This window comes from Syngnathus floridae, chromosome 7, assembly GCF_059516105.1.
Source record: "Syngnathus floridae isolate MCC-2025c chromosome 7, RoL_Sflo_1.0, whole genome shotgun sequence".
Lineage (NCBI taxonomy): Eukaryota > Metazoa > Chordata > Actinopteri > Syngnathiformes > Syngnathidae > Syngnathus > Syngnathus floridae.
In genome coordinates, this window is record NC_142419.1 from 9,474,001 (window position 1) to 9,497,734 (window position 23,734).

The 23,734-nt window shown below is 38.9% G+C and overlaps 1 protein-coding gene across 4 annotated transcripts in view; it reads right to left on the bottom strand.

Annotated features, from left to right (window-relative positions):
- The window catches only part of kirrel3b (kirre like nephrin family adhesion molecule 3b), a 259,565-nt gene that overhangs the window by 199,389 nt on the left and 36,442 nt on the right, over positions 1-23,734 (bottom strand). For all 4 annotated transcript variants that reach the window (XM_088381352.1, XM_088381355.1, XM_088381354.1 and 1 more), the window contains exon 2: positions 21,197-21,456. The gene's annotated coding sequence lies outside the window, so the exon portion shown is untranslated. The remainder of the gene's footprint in view (positions 1-21,196; positions 21,457-23,734) is intronic.

Genomic DNA, 23,734 nt, shown 5'->3' on the forward strand with positions numbered 1-23,734 from the left:
GGTCCTTCCTCTCTGTGGAGGTTGCTTTAGACTCCTGCTTCCTCCCAGCTTCCATGGGCATACATGTTAAGGTCACTAAAGACTCTAAATGTGAATGACAATAATTGTTTGTCTTTATGTACATGTGCTCTGCTCAATGTAATTTTGGAATTGGAAGACATTGTCGGTCGACCAGCATCGTCCTTGTGTACTTCCAGAAAACATGTAGCAGTAACATGCAGCGTATAGTAAATATCAGCGGGTTTTGACATGATATCAAAAAACATGTTTTCTTTTTTCTCAGTCAACATGTGCTAGGGCACCAAGACTGCGACTCCCTGATGTCATCTCACAGTATGGTAGCGACGACAGACTAAAGTTATTCCCCATTGAATAGCGAGACGGCTCTTAGTGGCGTTTGTATTTTCCTCTCTTTTTGGGTCATGCGCAGGGAAGCGATGATCCCCCTTTGTGTCAAGCCAGACGACTTAAAAGCAAAAGTTGGGTTAGGATGTGTGTGTCAGTGTGAAATGGTGAGAGGGAAAGTGATCCGCACACAACACACAATCTGCCAAAATGTTTTCTAAGCTATCATGCATGTTTCTTACACTACAGTTTGCTAACACTTTGTTCAAACTATCAGTATGAGACACTGAACAAGAGAATTTGATTGAATACCTCTCCGAACTTTGTTTTGTTATGAACAGTTGTTCTGCTTGTAAACAACTGGTGCTGCAAAGTTGCTAAGTGCCAACTTATACACTCGTGAGGCATTGAACACATTTGTTTTAATTAAATATAGTTTTACTATTAGTGAGTGTTTGGATAATACTAGGCTCAAATTGTCCTCCATCAAAGAGAGTAGTTTGAGTCCCAACTTTTTTTTCTTCTCGTCACTTGTGTTTTCTTGCCATCTAAGACTTCAGAGCGCCATTTTTTTTTTTTTTTTTTTTTTTTTTTTTTTGTGATTGAAAGCTTCTGTGTAGAATGGAATGGCAAAAATCACAGATATCAAAATCTTTCCCTCAATGTGGAAGTGACCACCTGGGCAGCTAGAGAGTGATAAGAGGTAGCTAAGATATTAAACAATGAACGCAGAGGCCTCCAAAGTGTCATAAAAGGTCATGAGCAAGGCCCTGCTTGTGTTGAAGGACCTCAATCTCTTCAGCAAGAGAATGCGCCTTTGGTTCTTGTACAGAGCATTTGTGTTGTCTGCCAGTCCCCTTTATTGCATAGTTGAACACCCAGGTACTTAAATGGGTCCAGTGTCTCCAAATTGGAGCCGTGTTTGTTAAATCATGCCACTATTACGCCCTTGGGTGCAACTTTGAAGGTTAACGAATAGCATATTCACGTACAAGTAGTTTTCTGAAAAAACATTAGAATAATTACAGTTAAAAAGAATTCTCAGATCTATTAATATAGAACACTGAACTCACAAAATAAAAAAGAGTGAACGTGAAGTTGCCAAGTTTCATGTAACTATTTCCAAGTAGCATTTTCCTTGAGTTTGTATGCTGAACAGCGGATGATTATATTTAACAATGCAGACAGTTTGTCTGCATAAAACAGTCATTGATTCTCTGCACTCCCAGTCTCCATTGTTCTCTCTTGCTGCATGGGCTTTATAACACCTGTCATCCACCACCTCATAGAACCAGAACTTCACATACCAGCAAGTAACTGTTTGTTCCCGCCTAGAGACGAGGAACTGGAAGGAAACAGACATGCAAGAGTGCACTGGAGGTAATTGATATGCAGCTTTGAGTGCCGTTGACTGGTGGCGTTCAGGACATTAAGGGAGTACAAATCCAAGTACACATTAACAAATAGGTTACCAAAATAGAATGGAAAAGGCACCGCTTCCCCCCAACTTGCTTGTTTGTGTCTATCGACTTATGAGTGTTGGTGGTATTATCATTTTTATCATCATCATCTTTGTGAATTGGCCAGCGGTGCAAATGTGAATATGAATTTTTAGTTTATATGTGCCCTGGATTTGGCTGGTGACCAGAACAGGATGGACCTCTCTTTTCGCTGTAAGCCACCTGTGATAGGTTTAAATAAACATCTTCAATGGCAAATTATATACATTTGAACATACTCATAGACAGGTTTGAGCGTACATGCAAATGAGTTTGAACATTCAAGTGCCCATTTGTGACATGTGGACACTTGATGCATTACTTGATTTAAATTTAAAAGCTGAATTAGAGTCATTTGGAAACTCCATGTTGTGCAAGTCTTGTTCTGCAGTAACATAGTGGAACCGTCAAAATATTTAGTTTACAATTTTCTCAAATGCACGAGGTTTTTGATTTGAACGTTTAAGTTCACTCAATTGTATAGCAATAAATAACCTGTTGTAGTAGTTTAATTTAAAATAAATATTTGGAGTAAATCTTAAAAACTGACTCACGTCTAATATCCATTGCGGGGGGAAATACAACCCATGATATCTCAAAACATCATCATTGTCATTATCATTTAGTTTTTTCCATGGTCTGGTGTTAAACAGGCAGACTGAAAGTTTATCACTTCATAAATTTGCCAAATCATTAGTAATGCACAATATCTCATTCCTGGGTTAATTCATTTTAGTTTTGGTTTTTGCTTGTTTCCATTCTTGTCCCTGAAAAATAATTTAAATGTACTCCATTCTAGTTGAGTAAAGACTGCTGATGTGCTACCATCTGGGACACCAGTGGGGGTTGATGAATATTTTGGCGATCAATTCATATTGTCAGCTTTTTAGGAATAATGGGTGAGCAAGCATACAGTTTTCCACAGAAAGTGATCTGTTCTTTAGTCTGCTCCCTCCCCGCCCTATCAGAGCTCTCTTCTGGTTGGAAGCTCGAGAGAAGCAGATGGCTTGGCATCACCCTGAGAGCCCCGTGTTAGCCTACCGCTTTGGATTGCAATCCAATCCAAGCCTAACAGCCCCAAATAAACAGAGAAAGTGGAATGCGAGAATTAGGCATGAACAATCTGAGGGCACAAAGAAAATGGAATATGAAAAGCCACCCAGAATCAATCAGGATTCGGGAAGCAGGTTTGCACACCACTGAAGAAACCCTTAAGGCAGGGGAACCATTAAAATGAGATATGAAAAACAAATACATTTTCTTTGCACAGGCGGTGTGAAATGCCTTATTTGAGATCAGATCTAGGTGAGCACAGGATGCGTGGAATTTGCTCGGTCGACAGTTCCATTTTATTTCAAGAGTATGCCAGCCCAAAACCTCTGGGCTTTTGATAAGCTTACAGGTACAGAGAATAGAGTGCCAAAGCAACTACCAGTTTAAATCAAAATAACCTCAAACTGTTTCCCCTGAGGAAATTGTTGGCTGGCCCCATGTCCTTCAGCTTAGACAAAACCTGCATGAGTCACTGACAAACCCACTTATGTTGTAGCATATGGTACATGCCCACACAGTGTCCATTATTCTCCCTTGTGCTTTGCAACATCGTTGTCAGGGTCCAACTTGCGACTTCACATATGCCCATTTCCCATTCTTGTGAAAAAATTCACAAGAGGAATGCTCTGCACTGTGAAATATCTCATAACAGTTGTTGATGATCCATCCAATTGCCACACTCTCAGGGTGAGTTAAATCAAGCAAAGCATGCCTAACGTAGTCACACCCCAAAATAATCGCCGGATCAATTTATTTTCTCTAACTCAACAATCTGTTTGTTTACCTTCTCGACGCACACTGTCAAATTCTATCACTTCCGAATTCATTTTGTACCTGTGGTGGTCTCGCTCACTTCCATTCGTATAATAGATTTCAATGGATTTACCCAAATCCTTTAAATATGGCTGTCTCCACTGCGTCTACACTTGTTGCCAACAGCACGTGCTCTGTTAGACTGAATGTACAATTTAGCCCCTGGTATTTGGGGTCTTAGTAAATCAGGAAATGATGTCACTAATCACTTTACAGATCTCTTCAAATCAAGCAAGACAAATCTGCTGAATATTAAAGCAATTTGCATGTTTGATTAATGGTCTTCAGATGCCCCTCTTGATTAAAAGTGCCCTCCAGTTAATATTGTAGCTGATATGACTTTGCTTTAAATATCATAAAAACAATGGAAAAAAAAAAAGACCTTGATTATATATTAAATATTCACTGGCTAGTGTTGTTGTGAAGCCATTTTGAGGGATGATCACAGTGATGACTAATAAATGATTTTCACATTTTTACGCCTGAGTCTTTGACCTACAAACGTCACTACAAAAGTGAAATTTGCGGTTGGCAAAAAAAAAAAAAAAAAGGTAGTATAATTAGTGTACATGATTAATGCTAAATGTGAGGAATATGGGTGGTGAGATTAAAGAAGAGGGGGCGAGAGTAATTGTGGGAGGATCTTAGTGCCATCACATTAGAGAATCAGAGTGTATCACAGATATTCCGTGGAATAAGGTGTCCAACTACAGGTTTACTCAAGGCAATAAAAATATAGATGAAAAGAAGACATAAAACAGTAGTCAATTATCACAGTGCATGATTAACCTAAACTAATTAAGACCTCTGGGTAATGTACAGAGAAGAAACTGTAATCACCTTTTTTTTTTTTTTTTTTTTATACATTATGAACCCCCGGCACAGAATCTATGTTTGCCGGCCCTTTATTCGCAATTTCCCTGTAGTCCTTGACCCAGCTGAACGACTGCCATCTCTTCTCGATTTATCCCTCTCCCCTTCTTTTTTTCCTCTCGCCGTCTTTCTGACTCTCTCTCATTCTCTTCCTGTCTCGGTCTCTTGCACCCATTCGTGTCATGTTCAAGCCAGCATGCTCATGGTGTGCAATGCTCTTCCCAGTATTCCACCTCTGTTCAATTCCCTTTAGATGAGTGCCACAGTTCACTGAGGATGCACTGTGGATGTTAACAGTTTATGTTCCTGTCAGTTTGGGAAGTGCACATAATGTTCCATCTGGTTACAGGTCAGTGTGTATAGGTCAATAATTTAACATGTTGGGAAACAAAAACAATATTATAAACAGATTATTTTGTTCAGACAATAAAAGTTCGAGGAAGTTATGGAAAAGTGAAAGAGAGTGAAAGAGATCCGCCGTTTGGAGAAGCTAGAAAAACGAGTACGCTACAAAAAACACCTGAGGTTCAACTTGCGATGCAGAGACAAAGGAATAACACCCGCCAGCCTCAACATAAAGAACCCCATCCCGACCAGAAATGCAGAAAGAAATATTCAAAAGGCAAGAAAAGGACTCATCAGAGAACGAATAAGAACAATGGCAAACAGAATAGACAAAATCAACGCACAAATAAGAGGAAATGGACAGATTCAAAAACCATTACATGAGGGAGAGGAATATAGAGGAGGAAGTAAAAGAACACCTGAACATCATTTTTGAACAGGAATTCGGCATAAAACAACGTCAGATCAAAATATTGAAAAACCTCATAGAAAGAAAAAATAAAAGCAGACAAACACCCTCAATAACATGAAAAATGGCTGCGAGATTTATCGAAGCGCATCCTTACCAAAACAGAAAAAACAGTGCTAACTAAAGGTCTGAATTGACGGATGGAATAAAAATTTCTCCATAATGCTTGACTTTGGTAGTGACAACATGTAGTCCCAACAAACCAATCCTTGATTTGCTGTCAAAAATATCACCCGTAAGTCTATGACAGTTGAAACCTGCTGCCTCAAATGTCTCACATCTTTTATCACCTAAAGTCTGCTGTGGCGTCAACCAATAAGCCCCTAAGCTTTGAAAAAGTCCGATTTTATCAGATATATTTTCCAATCATTTTGGTTCTTGCTTTGAGGTAAAATAAGAATACCTGAAAAATGTAAAAATATGCCACCACAGACGCATCGGTGTCACATTGCATTGCACTGTAGAGATGCAAAAGGAAAATAAACATATTTGCTTCCATTTCTGAGGCCAGGGTACACAAAGCAGGCAGTCATGTTGTGTTTACTGCAAACCTGATTGTTGGTAAGAGAGACAGATGAAAGAAGAACCTCTACTTAAAACCCCGGTCAAACTTTGACTGTTTACTCTATAAACCCACAGTATCAGGATTCCTGTCAGGCTAATTGCGACGTTGTGTTACTTCACCGTGACGACAACTCACTCCTGCTGTGTTTGAGTTAAAACTTGTCAGTGGTTCAAGCTCGAGTGGTAGGGGGTTGGGGAGGATTTTCAGAAAACTAGATGAGAGGACTACGCAATGCCTCTAGGGCTTCACTTTCCAGATGGATGATGGGACATGCAGAGGCAGATAAGTATCTAACCAGATAAATTGTACCAAGCCTGTGCTCAGTTCTAACAGCTATACAATGAGGAAAACAAAATTTCAGACATGCATGTTAGGTTCAGTGAAGACTGGTTTTACACTGGAATGTTATCTTCATGTGCAATTAGCTTATGACAAGTCCAAGGTGGACCCTGCCACTTGTCACCCATGACCCAAATGAGGTTACTTAAGATGGTAACAATGGCCAATCATGGGTGCAATGCGTGATCCTAGGATAACATGTCAATTAGGATACAATGTAGAGCAAAAGGGTACTTATTACAATTTTACATTTGACACTATTTATGGTCACTGATTCACTTCATTGTTACATATTTCCTGCCAGAGATTCAATGTCAATTTTGTTGGCAGGTGGCAGTGGTGCACTGTGTTAAACAAACACTGTTAAATGAATACCTGTCTGATAGCATCGATCAAAATAGATTGTTGTCTTGTAGAAGCAGATTTTTTTTAATCACATTTTATGAAATTGTTCCGGTCTACCTAATGATGTGACTTCTCACTGTTGTATAAGAAACCTTGCTGATCATATACGTATGGTACACTGTATGTGTGTATATATATGGAAACAATTAAAGGATGCTCAGCAAAATGCTGTACGTATGATCATCAAAGACCATGTACTTTTAGATTTGTAAAGGTAGGTGTTTATAATGTGATCCTGCAGTCTGAGCATATTATCAATGGATCACTCAATTTCCCCATACCGTCAGTCAGTCAGTGCCTAATTGGATATATTAAAATGTGCCTCCTCTGTAGTTATTTTTCGCACCGATCCGCTCTTGAGATGACACTGAAATTCACAAGAAATGTCGATTGATTGACAGTGACACAATACAGTCCGCCCCCTGATGCCAACTGTTCCGATCTAACAGTCATGTCTGAGTGATTGGTTGTTTTGCTTTTAATTTCTAAAGATTTTACGACTTAAAAAAGTGTATATTTAGCAGGTCTTACAAAAGTTGATGAGACGTGAAATGTTTTCTTCTTCCTGCTGGTGCATATTAGAAAAGAACTGAGAAGCACTGGTTTAGAGAAAGGGGTTTAAGAAATGGCAAGTCAGTGTAGACAACTGTAACTTCCCCCCAAAATGTTGTATTCCATGGAAGTGGAGCAAAATTTGGTGAATTTGTTGTAATAAAATAGTCTGACGAATAAATCTTTTTTTTTTCTTTCAATATCGTAGAGGTCACATGGTATCCAAAGGATGGTTTGCTTTTTATTATTTTATGAAGCTGTTTTCCACTTTTATATACTGGAGGCGAGTGAGTCAGTGGTTAGAAGTGAATTAAGGCAGGTTCGTCCTTAATCACAACTCATTAATACTCACAGCAGGCTGGCTGGCAGGTGACCTGGATCCATGGAAGCTTTGAAGTTGTCAGTGATCCTCACTAGTCATCACTTTGCAAGCGCTCAACATTTCCAAAACTCCCTTTGCTCCATCTTTTTTTGCATCCTGGGAATAGGATCCCCCACCCCCTCCTCCTCATCTCGGGTTTAGGTATGCATGGTGTTGTTAAAATCCCTGCAGCATGTGAAATGCTGACATCAGGCAAACATTGTGGATTTCTAATTTCTAAATGCATTAAATCAATATACGGCATATTTTTCATACACTTAAATTGATTCTGATTAGTAATTGCCTTCTGGGTGTTGTTATTGTCGAGGACCATTTTCTGTGTCATAAATCATTCCTGCATAATTTAGACTTTCAATTTTATTTGTTACCTTTATTTTCCAGTAGAGTGAACTCACAATTAGGCGCTAAGCACACCTTTGGACACCTGCACAACGCCACTCAAGCAGTGGTGGGAAAAGAATTGTCTGACAGAAAATCATCACATTGCCACTAATGATTGGATTTTTTTGACATTACATGATGAGATGATATCAGTCCCCCCACAGCTTTTCCTAATTACCTCATTTCCAATTCAGTTGGCGTACGCTTCAAATGCCACCTATTTCTACTCATCTAATGTCACATTTCCATGATTAAAAGTGGCTGTTTTCAGACTTAATACATGTTCCACGTCTATGAAGGCTTAAATAGAGGCTAAATTTCATAGTTGAATTGTTATCATCAGGCTAAACCTTGAACTACAAATTCAGAAGATCAGAATCTAAATAATTGATATGGCATGACATCATTAGTGACAATAATAACATTTATAATATATCTCAACCTATAAAAGTAAAACTCATTCTGCCAGGCGATAAAAACAATTTTACAGGCTGTTTTCTGATAACAATTTTACAGGCTGTTTTCTGATATTGCATCACTGGTTGTATAAAGAACCGTAACCTTTATATCTCGGGTGGAGAATAATGCTCCGCATACACTGCCACAATGTTACAACACCAAAGGTGAATCATTCTACTCTGTTTATTTTTAGTCCTACTGGTTCAGCATTATTCTGTACCACTGTTCTCATGTCAGGATAATGATTGCAACTGCACAAATTATAAGTATCGAAGCAACTGCCATTCAACAATGTTGTTCGAGAATTGTCATAAAGTGTGACCCAGTGTCTGACTGGCAACCAGTCCAGGGCGTAGGCAGCCTTTGTTACCTGTGACCATGAGCAGGATGGGTGCTAGAGAAAAGGGATAGATGATGAAGTGTAATTGATAGGGGAAAGCAAAGTCTCACGATTGAAACTATTTCATATTCACTCTTAACAGTGAACAAATATTACCCACTAATGTCACTTTATGGACCTTTGTATGACTATAATGGCCCTTTTAATCATTTCAATGACTGACAGTGGCTTTCAGCTCCTTTCATTGCGATTAAATTAGGAGCACTTCGAAAATGAAAAGAGGACACAATTCGTAAGAAAGCTAATTTTTTTTATGAATGCAAATGCCTGTCCGTGTGTCATACTGAAGTGGTAAATCAGCGACAATTACTTATCACTTCAGGGACAGTGGAACATCTCAATTCAAATACAGGGAAGGTCAATTTGAAAGCTGACACTTTAAAAGTCGCACAAAAACCTGGATGCCGAGCCATAATCATATGACTTGAGATGTTGGAATATCAGGCAAGACCTTGGGAAAATTCACAAAATGGCAGCACACCCGAGTTCAGCCAGAATTATTTGATTAGCTCGCCTGTGATTTAGCTTTTTCTTTTTGTCTCTTTTTGGCAATTTTGCTATGCTTATTCCATAAAATGGGGTCATCATTAAACGGTGAACATAAAAAATCTGCCACTTGTAACAGCCCTGCACATCAACTTTGCTCTGGGCAACGTCTGGTGGTACAATGTTTATTATACTTGTGTGACAGTTGGGATGATAGAGAGGTTACTTGTTATCATGGAGATCCCTGGCGGGATAAGCCAAAAGTCACAACGGCCAATATCCCTGGAATGAACTCTTTCCGATCTTGGAGGTTTATTTTTGTGTTCATATTATTCATACGGAGAAGAATTGTGAAAAAGCACAAGTTTGGGTCAGTTTTGAACCAGTAAAAAATCTAGTTGTATGAACCTGAAGCGCTTGTCATGATTAATTCTGACACATACTGTATAAAACTCCACAAGATGTCTGTGCAGTCATTCTAAGACAAAAAAACTAAACTGAACACAGCCTTAAAAATTTGTTTCGAGGGGGAATCGCATCCTTGTGTACAGCAGCCATTGTAGAATGAATTCAATGAATATTTTACAGAGCCGTAATTATGGGTGCATGTAATTACTTCCTTTCCCATAATGCTTGACTAAGCCCTCAATGAGTTGAAATAAAGTGGCAAGCACGGAGGGTCTGAATTTGTTTTTCCTCTCAAGAAAACAAACAACTTTAATGGTTTCGAAGTCATTCAAGGGCTTTGATTGGTACATGATGTAAACACTTTTTGTGGTTCTCTTCCGAGTGAGTACCATTTTCGGACATTCCACCCAGTCAGGTGGCACGTCTCCCAATCAAGATGAAGTTGAATTTGGTTTATTTATTTTGCCTAACACATCAGGTCATAATATTTGGTAGTGATTATCTACATTGTCAAGTTGACCTTTTGGGGCGGCAATATGGTGACCTACGAGTTAACAGCTTTCCATTTCTGGGGGCCGTGGTTTGAATATTGATTTTCATCCCATTACTATGTGAAGTTTGCATGTTCTCCTGTGTTTGCTCGCGGGCATGTTGGATCCCACAAATGCCCTTCCTGACACAACCCACCCATTATTTGCAGCCTTGAGACTGGTTGTGGCTGGTACTTTTCATAGAGCATAAAGGGTCTTACTTAAGGAAACGAATGGATGCTACCATTCGCCCTGACCAGGATTTGAACCCTGGTCTTCGTGAACCTTAAGTCAGCTATGTTACCCGTTCAGTCAGAATTTAACCCAAGAAATAAATTGGTGAATAAAGAGTTTTTCCAAGGTACAACCGTTAAAAGCTGATGATGCTGCATGCTTTTTTTTTTTACATATATATATGTAAGCCATAATGTAGAAGTAGCCTGTCTTAAACTGCTGAATAGGCTTGCTGAATAGGCTTCTCTGCTGTGCTGCATCTCAGTTGCAGGGTCTAGGCAATCCACTTAAAGCCTTGACCATCTGTATCTATAGCAATTCTTTTTACAACCTGAGAATTTTTTTTTCTATCAATAGGTGCCATATTGAACTCCGGGACCAGAATGAAAGAAGATGAAAGCGATAACATTAACATCACCTACTTCCCATGCACAGATGAGACCGTGTAACCCTAATGAGTTCTACCTCGGAGCAAAAATGGCTAATAAGACCCAATGTTAAGGGTGAGCTCACTTTTACATTGTAGAATTTGTACACTGATTACTTTGCCTTCTTGCAAAATATGAGTCATCTCTACAGTGTTGTGCCATCAAATGATATAAGATAATTACATAAAGTGAGAATTCTATCCACTTTTGTGAAATACTGCACACATTGGTGACTAGATTGATGAGTCAAATTATTTCTGTGACTAATCACAGTCAACTCATACCTAAACTTGTGGGATGCATGGGATGCAGGGTAGATCCTGTGGTGATCGCGTTCTGAAGCTTTCTCATGTCTAGTGAAAGCATGTGTGATTATTACTCTTTTCAATGGTGGGTGATGCTCTGCCCCTTCATAGTACCAAAGCACTCACAGGAGGCTCAGTATTCATTCAAAAGTCTTTCCCAGCTGCAGTGAGAGCAGAATTCAAGACTGCAAATGAATTGCATTTCTCCAAATCCTGGTTTTAGCTAAAGTTAAAATAAATTCAAATTGATAGGCACAAAAACTCAAACCATAGGACCTATTTTGTTGTTGTTGTTTTTTTTCCCTAGCGTCGTGTGTGGCAGCCTCTTTTATAAGAAGAACATGGTGTGTGTGTGTGTTTGTCCGCGGTGCATGATGGGTTCATGCACCTGATCAATGGATCAATCAAACCTGAAATGCTAATTTGCCAGGGGCACATTAAATAGTCATAGGTTACCATTGGGTCACCAGTGGTGCTGTGCGGCAAATAAGGTTGAGCAAAACGCAAGCTCTCATCTTGCAAGGTTACTTGTATAATTTGCATCAGACCTCTCGTTATCCCTCTCCACTCAACTTCAACTGGATAGCAGTGCATGTGCAGGTACACTCAAACAAACACACACAAACACGCACGTGTACACATTCACGTTTGCAGGCATATGATGAGGGTTTAGTGGGGCTCTTATCAGAATTTGACAGTTTTAATTACTGCTCAGGCAGTGGGAATCCATTGATTTCATGATAAATGTTAGCACACCTGTGCGCTGAATCCATATCTTTATCGTAATGGCCCTGGGAAAAAGCTTCATTAGACCTCATTAGTATAATGTGAAGCAATAAGCTTTAATTAGTTCCCCATTGTGTATTAGCAATTTTGCTTTCAAATTCACACACACGCAAACACATATAGGCTCACGCAATTACATGCTCGCAAACGGGCCAACAGTCACAGACAATACTTGACTTCAAACGTCTGTTTCATCATGGTCAGCAACAAAATTGTGCATATGAAATGAATAACATTAATATTAGAGTGGGTTGAGTCACTCGATCTGGCATCAGAAATGAATTAGATTTTCTCCCATTCATTACATTATACTGTACACTTTCTCCACCACTCAGTATTCATAATAGTTTATATTTCAACACGGGCTTGGTGTACCCTTACTTCAATTAGGAGAAAAATGACATATTTTATCAAGCATTTTATCGAACTATAGAGGGAGTCCTTACTCTTGAGACACACAATAACAATAAACGAGTTCAGTGGTACTAAAATTTCAACAAAAAATGCCCTCAGTTCCCTGACCATACTTACTGTTTTGCAATTTATTGCTTTACTGTATACAGAAAATGATTTCCTCTAATTATGACTTTTCATTACAGCTTCAGTAAGTGATAGACTATGATGAGTTTTGAAGCTATCATAAAATAAGAATCCCCGTAGTTGCATTTGTGTATGAGAAAGTGAGAAAATGCATGGTGGAGATCGAATGTCTTTCTTGTATGATGATGGCTACCATGGTAGTCAGGAAATTTTGTGTCCTGCTTTCAATTTGAATTACACAAGCAGCAGACTGAAGGTGGCTTTTCGAGTGACTATAACGGGCCTTGAGTTATCTTGAAAGAGGTATGTAATGATGGACTCCTGCTGGGAGTCAAAGAATTCAATCGATGGGACTTGGATTTACATGCCCTTCATGAGACGTAATAAGAAATGTAACAAGCTTTACTGCTTAAGCATCATGCTGTCCCCAGATGACATGTGAACAAAAACAACGTAACCAAAAACCTTTGAGATGATAATTTCTCTGCAGACAAGGGAAGACCACCTTTGACCCAAGCTAAGTGGCTGCAGCATATTCCATTCATTTATAAACCTGTTTATATGCAAGATGAAAATATGAAGAAAATATACGACACAGTCTGACCTCATTATAAATTGAAATGGTATGTAATAAAATGGAGGTAAAAGCCTAACGCTGTGAAGCAGGAAGGTCAAGGTCCAAGCATAACAACTGGATGAAAGTGTAATAGTCATAATGGGGGCAGTTTCAGTATGTAAACTCCACCTGTGCCCTCATCTCAACTAGTTCAACTGGCTGCACACAACATCTTGATCTAATATTAATGAAGTGAGAGCTTTGCAAAACAGAGAGAAGCAAGAATAATTATGGAGAGTTTTTGGCTTTGCGGCTCAGCTTTCCCTTCATGTATTGACCTTAAAGTGGCTTGTGCAACTATTATTTGTATTATTGTGATGCACATGTTAGTAAATTCAAATCCATCCATCCAATCTGATTTATCTGAACCGCTTCTTCTCACGAGGTTCGCATATTCAGTAAAAAGTGTGCATATTGCCTTTTGCAGGTCATTCATAGATAATTTTATACATATTTTTAAATATTTTTATTTATTTATCCTTCCTCCATGAAATTGAACCCCCTACCACCACCACCATTACTTAAAGTAAATTTCTTCAGCTCCTCCTCCTCCTCCTATCCCAACTCTTTTTGCCTTAGGCCTGTGGGTGGTTCAAATAATTTGCTTAATTTGTTGCCATTCAATCTCAGGGCATGGATCAAAGAACTGGTAAATTGTACTGACATGCCAACATCTTGCTGAGTCTGAGAGACGGAGGAGTGCAAGTGAAGGCAAGAGAGGTAAAAAAAATAACCCTCCAGCTAAAGGAGGAGACTTCCAACAGTTGCTGCCATCATTGTCGCCATGAATGTGTGCGTGTGTGTGTGTGCCTGTGTGTGTGTTCCTGTGTGTGTGGGTGCGTCGGTGTGTGTGTGTGTGTGGGGGGGGGGGGTGCGTCCGTGTGTGTGTGTGTGTGGGGGGGGGGGGGGGGGTCCATGCGTGTGTGTGTCCGTGCGTGTGTATACAAGTGAGTATCACCCCCACTCTCATCTTAAGCAGGCTAAGTCTAGCTGCTGTGTGGATGCTGCTGATAATGGCTGCATCCAAGTGAGATAAAGTGTCAATATGCAATCAAAGCATTGCTACCCTCAGATGTTTACTGGGATTAGCATAGCTGTATTTTAGGATACAATTCAACTTCCATAGATGAACATCCTCAAAATAGAAAATGCACATTTATAAATTGTGCATCAAAATATAGGAAATTGGAGTTCAAATGATCATTATGAACCAGTTGCATTTTTTTGAGAAAGGGTGGTTAAAAAATAATTATCGTACAACTGGTTCATGGAACAAATTTCTGGTCATCGATAAACTAAAGTATCAATGGGAAATTAATCTTAAAATTTGCCTCATGAACCAGTTGTAATTTTTTTTTGAAGAAGGGGGTTTAGAAAGCAATAAAAATACAACTGGTTCACCGAGCAAATTTGAAGATTCATTTTCCCATCATTAATCTAAAATACTAATTACATACTTATTTTGATTTTTGTTTGCTTCTTTGCTATCAAATGTGTATTATGATGTCAAAGATGAAAAGTTTAATTATAATCATAATCATGTATTCATTAATGGGAATTGATGTACCCTGGAAAGGGACAGCACAATGTGAATGCTAGAATCGAGAAAGTCATGACATATCAACACCGTGGCGTATGCATACTCTGTGGACCATACTTGTATGACCATTAAGAATGTTTTGTACTAACAGATATTGTTTGGAAAATAGAAATACAAGCACTGATTTTGGTCGACAGTGTTGCTTCCATTGTATTTATGTATGTTGGTAATTTAATTAAGGGAAAGTCTGTAGCCAAAGCTGATGTAAACTTTTTGGTCAAATGCTTCATTTCCTTCCCCCCTCACAATCCAAATACCAGGATCTCAAACAACAGTATTTCTATACAGAAGCAATCCTCATCAGCACTTTCCTCTTTACTTTTTCCGTGCTATTCTAAAAGTAATTGCAATTAATAAGCAGTGTGAGGCATCAAGTTAGCACAGAGTATGATCATGAAAAAGCCCATTAGAATGATGCAATTAGCCGGAGGACTCCGATGAGAGATACACGCAATCAAAGTGGAAAAAAAAAAGTAGTAAGCATGGGGGCGATGTAGCAGCGGGTTGGGGGTAGAAAAAAAAGCAGATGTTGCAAAATAAGAAGGGATCTTCAAAGAGAGGGATGGACTTGAAAACCCAGGAGAGGGAGCTGTGGGAGCACTTGTCTTAGGCATAAATGTGACAGAACTCCTCCAGGACCAGAGAAGAATTGGAGAATGAATGGGAGTTAGCAGGACTTTTTTTTTTTTTTTTTCACGACACCAATTCAAAGTAAAATAATTAAAAGTTACTGTTTTTTTGGCATTTTTACAGATAATGCCCAGTTGTTCCCTAATTTTAAAATAAAAGTGGTGTTTTGAAGCATCTGGCTCAATTTAATGAGATAGGGCATTACTTCTACTTTGCCCTTTTAAGAATTCAAATAATTCAGTAGTTTTGTTTTTTTCTTTTCTTTTTTTTTTTACAGCATAAATAGATAAAGTTTTCTCAGGCCTGGAGGTGGGTTCAATGGCAAGTGCCTGATGGCCGTTGGAGGTAAAATGGGTCGCCTCTCCTAAAAGCTCACCACCTGTGGGAGCCGCCCAAAGGTTCTGGTTGCTAGCCGAAGGCGAACCTTTGCAGTCCAATCCCTAGCTACAGAAGTTAGCTCTAGCGACGTGGGATGTCATTTCTATGGCTGAGAAGGAGCTTGAGCTGTGTGAGATTGAGAGCTTAACACCATGGGGCTCGCCTCGACACACAGGTTCTGGTACTGGTGCTCATGAAAGAGTATACTTTCTATGCTTTGAGGTGTGGGGGGGTGGGGGTTTGTCAAGGTCCTGACTGCTGTTTGTGCCAATGCACCAATCATGAGACTTGGAAGGGCAGGATTGGGACGAACGGTCACCCCTGACCCGGAACAAAGCTATGCTTTATTATTGGATTTCTGTGCTCTAAAAGATTGCTGCGATAAAACATGTTCTAACGTAAAATTTTCCATATGTGCACCAGGACACTCGAAGCCAATGTTTGTTGTTCCACTTTGTGGTCATTTTATTGGATTTTCGTCGACATGGCTTGAAGAAGAACTAGCACAGTCAACTGATTTCCACTTGTTGGTGCGTTGACTCCTAAAAGGTGGGGGATGGTACCGGTCAGGCTCGGTCGACTCAAAATATTTTGTGAGGGTCAGATAGAGGTCATGCATGTCTACTTGAGCTCCATCAATTTTAGCAACTCTTTCCATTACTCCATAGTTTTCACATAAGTAGATGACTCATCCAGCAATTAATACATAAAACAGAAGCAGATCATGTGATAGTCTGCATGTACGTTATTTGGTTTGGGTTCTTGAATTGTCTGAATTGCATGCTTAGAGTTACCAGATGGCTTAAAAGTAGATTACATGACACAAATTGAGGCGGAAAGCTGATTTTCATTTTTCAAATGATACCAATAGGAATCTCATCTACCAAAATAACCAATGAATCTCCCTTTTGTTTTTCACTAGAGGGACTTAATATCTGCATCTCTATCTATAAACAATTGGAGGGGAATTGGCGGGTGTGGGGTGGGGGCGGGGAAATCGGTAATCTGGCGACTGTTTTTGGCAGTAATACCGCTCTCGCTTTGGAATCTGCCTCGAAGCTGAAACAATTAGCTGCAGCTGGATTTCCTGCATTAAATAGGAATTGCAGCATGCAGACAATATAAACTGAGAAGGTAATCTGTGGTGAACAATACTGTGGATCCAGGAAGATAGAAACACAAATTCTCTCTAAAAACCTCAAAACCAAAATTAGAAATAGAAGTATGAGAATAAAATGATTTAAAATGAAAATGCAGCATTATACTTATAAGTAAGCATTGAAAGAATAACACATGAACACAAAAGAAACTGCTGTGTTCAGTGGTGATAAGATTTCCATTTTTATGGCTATTGTTAATTAATACCTGTGCATTTTGGTGTCTTCTAAGAAAGAAGATTATGATTGAAGGGTTAGGGAACTGAGAATTTGTTGTAAAATGTCCTAAAATATTTATTTTTTTTAGCCAGTGTGGGTATCACAACAACTTTGTACAGCATGTACGTACATGTGGTGTCTTTCTCCTCAGTGGTGGCTTGAAATGGTCAAAATGGTAGTATTTTTAAAAAGGTTAAAATTATGCTAAATCCTCAATGCATTTTGTAGTCTTCAGAACAGAGGATAACTAAAGTTGATTTACCATTCGAACCTTTATTTACTATGCCTGCCCTGGCTTTGGCCCCACCTGTCTAATGGATCAACAATCAGATGGCTGGATGGATTGTCAAGGAACAAAACTCAGGCAGCACTGTAATTAGCATTCTGTCATATTAAAATGTGCCAACTACCCTCACTCATAAAATATTTAGATTGTTAAGATATACAACGTGGGATATAAAACTCATCCTGGTTATTGGAAACAAAAGGTTGTGGCATTTGCTTGCAGCAGCTCCTGAATATTTTACTTGTTGAGGCTGAAACAATGAGGGGATTGTTGCATACATATAAACACCGGGTCCCTAGCTTTTTGTCTAGTTCCCTAAATTATTTAAAAAAAACAATAAAAAAAAAAACAATAGCAAGTACAACTACTAAAAAGAGTGCAATTGTCTTGATTTGAATTTTGCAGATTACAATGACCTGGATGACGAGGAATAAATATTTCAGTATATTTTTTAGCAAGCAGATTAGTATGTTTATTAATATTGTGACAGTAAGTTAAAACTGGCTCAGGCAATTATGCTACTAGCCTAACAATAAATGAGTTTGGGGTGAAAATCAAATGCATGAACCAAGAATTCAGTTTTTGTTTTTCCATCATACTCCCAAATAAGTCTCAAAAGTGTCTATTAATAATGTCACCTCCCCCACCATTTTGATTTGCAAACATAGCCTACTCCAAAATGAGTCTCAAAAGTCTTAATTAATAACTTGACCTTCCCCATATCTCTAACCAGTAAGCTCCATAACAGCTAGAGACTGTCTGCTGTTTTTTTTTTCCTGTTTATTTATGCATGTGTGTCTTGTTCTTTCTGCCTGTTTAGCCTGCTTGGGGTAGATCACTCCTGGGACTTTGGAATTAAAAATGCATGTTTGCTCAATGTCAAATGTACAGTATGTATATATGCAACCTACTCAACTGTAACAACGGTCCCAACAATGGCAGAAGACTAAAATGCTTCGAGTGAAGCATACTGAATATGTCTTGAAAGTTGTGCCGATAAGAATGGTTCCATTTCTCGCTCATCCTTTTTTTCTACAATGTTCTTATAATCGCCTTGATCTTCTATAAAATAAAAGGACCTTAAAGCTCCGTTCTGCAAGACATGCCCTTTACAGTAATTACAGTGAGTGGAAGTAAGCATGTAGAAGACAGATAATTTAGTGGAGCTGAGTTCACTGTGTGCATTAATGCTTTGCTTACAATGTCTGCTTGTGTGCTCAATGTGCAGAACATAATGCCTCAGAGCTACCGAGGTCATTGCAGAAAAATGAAAAGTGAATCATGTTCAGCAGTGTGCTGCACTGTCCAACTATAACTCGAAAGACTTGTGCCAAGGTGCAAAGCTTGTAGTCTCATATTAACAAAGGATTCCCGAGAGCACGACTTTAGCATTGTTACATTTTACTGCACACAAAATGTAAAAAACATACGTACGTGATGGCAATTTGCCAAATCTCAAGGGTTGTTCTGAAATAAATATAACCCCCGAAAGTGCCAAGTGGAAAATGAAAATAGCTTCAACAGATAATGACTTTTCAAGGATGCTTGATTGAAGGATCTTGATGTGAGTTTACAAAGTAAACTAATGTGATGCTTTACTTTACTGGGTGCTCCACTCCATGTAGCAGCCATTCGGAATTTACCAGCTGGTAAAATTAGAAAAACTGTGTACCCTCATCTTTATAGACCTTGTCAATCAATTGTTATAATAATCATTTAATAAATAATGTCAGGTTTATATCAGTAAATAAAGATAAAGTCCCCAATCCCAATGTAAACTTAACTTGGATTTTTAGATTCTTGCTATGCTCATTTTCCACCTGTCTACAAAGGCGTGCATAATACTCCCAACAAAATAAACAACCAAAAAGGGTTTAAATAAAAGCTTGGTTCAATACGGTATAAGTAGTGAATGTCCAAGGTCAATTTAGTGGAAAATATGTTTTTTTGCTGGAAGCCATCTTACAGAGCATGAACTGAATTACACAAGCCTGCAGAAAGAATAAGACAAGTCATGTTTGTCCTTCTCTTGTTAGATTATAATTTCTAACAGGTTATTTAAATCCTCCCTCTGCACTCTCCTGTCTTTGGCTGTTTATGTTTGTGAGATTACAAAAATAGCTGGAACAATAAAACACTGGAGATGACAATGAATCAAGTAACAATGAAAGTTCACTATTATTTTTACCTTCTTAGTTTTAAAAAGTAGTTGCAGATGAGTGATGGATCAAATCATAGGGTGTAACATAATCCTGTATCTAGTATTTAACATTCTAATTCTGTACTGTAGTTCAAGTTAAATTGCACCTCTCTACACATCTCAGTTGTTGGACAATTGCTTCAGATTATTACTGAGTAAAGGCACTGGGGCGAGAGGAAAAAAAAAATCATCCAAACATAATACATGTCATAAATTCTCCTCATACCGCTTTAAATTCACCCTTGCAGTTATCTGCTTACACGGTGCGGTCATCTCTGCATCTTTCGAAGCAGTTTTGAAATAGACCAAGAGCGCATATGTGAATATTGATTTCATTTTTCTTTGCTGCTTCATCTGTCAATTACTGTGCCAGATAATTGCCCGGAGGTAGAACGGCAGAGTGCATCTATTTTGGAGATACTTTAATATTGTTTGAGCGAAAACAATGATTCTGGGAAACCTTGGGCTTTCTTAGTTTGAAGAGATTTGTTTTGTACTTTCATAGTTGCATTCTTGTGAATTGTAGAAATATGGTGGTAACTATGCACTGTATGTTCACTGATGGCATATTTTTTTGTATGCTGTGTTCTATTTTGTAACTGTTGCACATGTTTGTTTCAACACGCAATATACTGAAGATTATATGCTCTCCATTTCAATCAAAATGCTTCACACTTGCTTAACTTAGCACTCGAGCCTCAGCTGTCAGGTTATGATATCAATTATGGCATCAATTACTTGTCAAGCATCAGGCAAAGAAGGTGGTACATTATGTAAAGACAAAAAGACAGGCACATACTGAGGCTGAAATTTGGCCCGAGAATTTGAGATAGAGGTCCTGGCACACGTGACCAGAACCCAAGTATTAGTCAGGTCTATGTCCCGCTGAGCACAAAGAATCCTTATGACCGCTCTTGTTATGCCTAGAGAAAATCAAAGCCTGGATGACACTGAATTTCCTAAATTTCAAATCAAAAGAAAATGGAAATTCTCTCTACAGCACAGTAATCCATGCATGTTACATCTTGCTAGACTACAGCAATGCTTTTTATTTTGGAGTCAGCCAGCCTTGCCTGAAGGGTCTCCGTTTGCTGCTACTCGCCTCCTAACTGGAGCTTGTGGAAGGGAGCACAACCCCAATTCTGGGTTATATATAAATCTGTATTGTATTATATTGTGTTTTGACATAAATATGTGACAGTGTGTAAAAGCAACATACAAACATGAAACATTTACAAAACTGCACTAATAGAAACAAACACATGCTGTATTCCCAAATATGTTAATAGTAATAAATTAATACAACCTGAACTATTGACTGTTCATCCTTATTGTTATGCATACCTGTGCTTGTCTTGACTACTTTCATAAAAATGCCATGCATCAAAACTTAGTGGCATCAGTGCTGGCTGCAAATGACATGCTGTCAAGATGTGACATTGCCGTCACTGCGAGTGAGCCACATGGGAGCGGCTTGAGACAACAGCACCACAAACGCAAAAAAAATACTCGCCTGATGTGGGTGAGCTGACGGTATTTAGACTCTCAATCAGCTGGGGCCAGAAGGGGCTTGTCAGTCCCTGGGAGTCGCAAAGCTGCCTCCATCTGTCATGATGAAGCCCATGGCACTTTAGCTTTCTTCCCGACGAAGACAGAAAATCACCGGGAACAACCAAGCCAGGATGGGCACATCGCACCAACAGAAAAGAGGAATAGTGACTGCTCCTGGGAAGGGTTAAGCTCCATTTAAAGTGTGACACTGTTGATGTTAATCTGTAAAAGAAAGCCAAGGATACAGACATTAACAAGCAATTCTAACAAGTGGCCCCCCACATAGTGAATGACATGCCCAAAATCAACTAAACTGTCACGCAGAGTTTGACAAATCGTTTACATGAGTGACCGACCTAATACCATATAAGCAAAGTAATGCATAGATAACTTTGCCGTTGAAATGTACGCGTGGGTTGAAGAACAGCCTCTCAAGATACTCAAGCTCTCCTCAACGCCCATTTATGTGGTGCAGTAAAAATAATATAATATGTAATTCAGTATATTAACCGAAATGCAGGTCAAAGTCCGTTGTGGCGCTTCGGCAGATGTGCACTGCTTGACTTCATGGTTTTACTGTAAATCAGTGGGCAAAGATTATTTTAGTCTGAATCACTGAGGAACACGTGGTGTTGTTTGGTTCTCTTATCCCTACGCATTTTCTTCTTGAAAGGGCACACAATATGGACAAAAGAAATGGGGTTGTTTAAATAGCCTTAACCTGTCAGTGCAACCAAACCACAAATGTAGAATTTTCAAATCAAGTTTATGACATAAACTTAAAGAAAAAATACTGGTGAATAATAAGATCATAGTCTGAGTACTATTAGCGATATGGGAGTGTTGACTTGTACAGAAAACTACATATTCTTACTTCTCATGTCAACAAACTCTTAAAATAATTATGTGGCGCCTGTATCTACAAGGGGTCAATTTTATTTTTCTAGCACAAATAAGCAAGTAGAAAGAAGAAAGTGTCTATGTCAGTGCTACTTTTTAAACAGTCTTATTTGTATGTCGGCTGTTGAAAAATTCCCTTGAGCACTGGAAGATGCTCATTAGTAGTTTGAACACTTTGTACAGAATCCACAGAGAGCCATATTAGTGTATTTTGAAGCTTCTCACTATATGCTTATTTGTGATATTTTCTGTCAGCTAAAAAAACACCTGTAATTTGTATGAATGTAATAGGACAACAAATCTCAATACATCTCAGTATATCTATTAATATTCCCCATACGGTGTTCAGCTCATAGATGTGTTTGTTCTCATATGGACATTAAAACGTTCATACTGAGCTCAAGTGAGCTATCTTGCTAACAAAACCAATAGCACCAAACAAAGCATGTAAGCACTGTAAGAAAAATGAAAAAGCAAAGTCACAGCAGCAGCAGACTCAATTATTAGAGATTTTTGCGTCTGGGTATAGCAACTGTACTTGGGTTTATTCACTTGTTATGGTTCCTGCCATTTCTTGTAGATTTTTCCCTTCAAAAGAGTCATTTCATTTGGTTTAAAACTATGGTGGAAAAAAAATAATAAAAAGCATGTACAAATGTTTTTAGCAAAAAGCATGAGAACCCCCGCAAAAGAGATGATGTTGGCGTTGGAAAGTGGTGACATGCAAATATGCATACCACGATACATCTAAAAATTGAAATTTACAATTTGAAAATGTTTGTTCAAATATAGACCAACCCTCCCACCTACATCTCATAACCGTATACTTAATAGATGGTTTTAATGTAGGTTTTTTTTGGTCCAATTACTCAGTCGAGGGACACTTGTTACCATAGTCTTAATTAGTGATGTCTCATCCAAGCCTCCCCAGACATGCTCTCAACACAATGTGACAGCACAAAGGGCCAAAGAATGGCAGGCGAGGCGGCTGCCAGTGTTGCTACAATGGCATGTGGGCCACAGTGTTGTCGCAAAAAGGTTTATGAGCCTTGAGACACCACATTAGGAGGCCATCCTTGCTTGTCATCAGAGCTTTAATTGCCAGAGCCAGGTGCAAACAGCATGTAATCTTGTTTGTCAGCTGCACAGTTTTATTTTCTAATTTCGTCCTTTTGACAAGCAATTTGGGAATAGTGAGGGATTTGGGAGCGCAGGCGGCTGTGAGCCAGCGGGGCGGAGTCGGATTTGACAAATCTGCAAGAGGAGGAAATAGCGGGTGTCTGATGTGCACATTATGTGTGCGTGTGCGTTTGTGTGCGCGTGCCAACGCGCCTCATCTCCCCCTGTCCGACCTTGTAATCTACAGTGTGTGCTTCCCCTGTTCTCTTTGTCCTGAGGAATGCCTGCCTCATTGTGTGCAGATAATTAGCCCCCTACTTACACACATATGCACACACACACTAAAATCAATTAAGTGTACATAAGTACATATCAGTTATTGTTGCCTATAATGAATAGCAAAAGGAATGAATGCTGCAGTGCAACTCAGTAGTTTCTCAGAAAGCCAAATTTTATATCCATGCATTATGCTTTGTGTTGC